Source organism: Lolium rigidum, chromosome 6 (genome assembly GCF_022539505.1).
Source record: "Lolium rigidum isolate FL_2022 chromosome 6, APGP_CSIRO_Lrig_0.1, whole genome shotgun sequence".
Classification (NCBI taxonomy): domain Eukaryota; kingdom Viridiplantae; phylum Streptophyta; class Magnoliopsida; order Poales; family Poaceae; genus Lolium; species Lolium rigidum.
Window position 1 is genome coordinate 247,519,951 of NC_061513.1, and position 2,335 is coordinate 247,522,285.

The following is a 2,335-nucleotide window of genomic DNA, read 5'->3' on the forward strand; positions in this document are numbered from 1 at the left end:
GATGATGCTGCTGCCCATCTTAATAATTTTGTTGAACTATGTGAAATGCAAAAATATAAAGATGTAGATGGTGATATTATTAAACTAAAATTGTTCCCTTTCTCATTAAGAGGAAGAGCTAAAGATTGGTTGCTATCTCTCGCCTAAGAATAGTATTGATTCATGGACTAAATGCAAGGATGCTTTTATTGGTAGATATTATCCCCCTGCTAAAATTATATCTTTGAGGAGTAGCATAATGAATTTTAAACAATTAGATACTGAACATGTTGCTCAAGCTTGGGAAAGAATGAAATCTCTCGGTTAAAAATTGCCCAACCCATGGATCGACTACTTGGATGATCATCCAAACCTTCTATGCAGGACTAAATTTTTCTTCACGGAATTTATTGGATTCAGCTGCTGGAGGTACCTTTATGTCCATCACTCTTGGTGAAGCAACAAAGCTTCTTGATAATATGATGATCAACTACTCCGAATGGCACACGTGAAAGAGCTCCACAAGGTAAGAAGGTAAATTCTGTCGAAGAAACCTCTTCCTTGAGTGATAAGATTGATGCTATTATGTCTATGCTTGTGAATGATAGGACTAATATTGATCCTAATAATGTTCCATTAGCTTCATTGGTTGCACAAGAAGAACATGTTGATGTGAACTTCATTAAAAATAATAATTTCAACAACAATGCTTACCGAACAATTCTAGTAACAACTATAGGCCACATCCTTATAATAATGGCAACGGCTATGGTAATTCTTATGGAAATTCTTACAATAATAATAGGAGTTCACCCCCTGGACTTGAAGCCATGCTTAAAGAATTTATTAGTACACAAACTGCTTTTAACAAATCTGTTGAAGAAAAGCTTGGGAAAATTGATATACTTGCTTCTAAAGTCGATAGTCTTGCTGCTGATGTTGATCTTTTGAAATCAAAGGTTTCGCCTAATGAGAATCATCATAATAAAATTGTTACTACAGCAAATGCCATCCAAGTAAGAATTAATGAGAATATAAGATTAATGGCTGAACTGCGTGCTAGGTGGGATAGAGAAGAAAATGAAAAACTAGCTAAAGAGAAGAATATAGCTAAAGTTTGGACTATTACCACCACTAGTAATGCTAATGCTACACATGTTGCTGCACCTTCTACTAATAATAATAAAAGAATTGGTGTTAGCAATGTTTCCACTTCTAATGCAAAGCGCGAAAACTCGCTCGAAACCGCTAAAACTGCTGAAACTGCCCGTGATAAAGCCGCTGAAATTTTTTCCAACATTGGGGATGATGATCCCATTGCTTTAGATTATAATGGTTTGAATTTTGATGATTGCCACATCTCTGAAGTTATAAAGTTCTTGCAAAAACTTGCTAAAAGTCCTAATGCTAGTGCTATAAATTTGGCTTTCACACATCATATTACAAATGCTCTCATAAAATCTAGAGAAGAGAAACTAGAGCGCGAAGCCACTATTCCTAAAAAGCTAGAGGATGGTTGGGAGCCCATCATTAAGATGAAGGTTAAAGATTTTGATTGTAATGCTTTATGTGATCTTGGTGCAAGTATTTCTGTTATGCCCAAGAAAATTTATAATATGCTTGACTTGCCACCGCTGAAAAATTGTTATTTGGATGTTAATCTTGCTGATCATTCTACAAAGAAACCTTTGGGTAAAGTTGATAATGTTCGTATTACCGTTAACAATAACCTTGTCCCCGTTGATTTTGTTGTCTTGGATATTGAATGCAATGCATCTTGTCCCATTATATTGGGAAGACCTTTTCTTCGAACTCGTTGGTGCTATCATTGATATGAAGGAAGGTAATATAAAATATCAATTTCCTCTCAAGAAAGGTATGGAACACTTCCCTAGAAAGAGAATGAAGGTACCTTTTGATTCTATTATGAGAACAAATTATGATGTTGACACTTCGTCTCTTGATAATACTTGATGCACACTTTCGCGCCTAGCTGAAAGGCGTTAAAGAAAAGCGCTTATGAGAGACAACCCATGTTTTTACCTACAGTACTTTGTTTTTATTTTGTGTCTTGGAAGTTGTTTACTACTGTAGCAACCTCTCCTTATCTTAGTTTTGTGTTTTGTTGTGCCAAGTAAAGTCTTTGATAGTAAAGTAAGTACTAGATTTGGATTACTGCGCAGTTCCAGATTTCTTTGCTGTCACGAATCTGGGTCTACCTCCCAGTAGGTAGCTCAGAAAATTAAGCCAATTTACGTGCATGATCCTCAGATATGTACGCAACTTTCATTCAATTTGAGCATTTTCATTTGAGCAAGTCTGGTGCCATTTTAAAATTCTTCAATACGAACTGTTC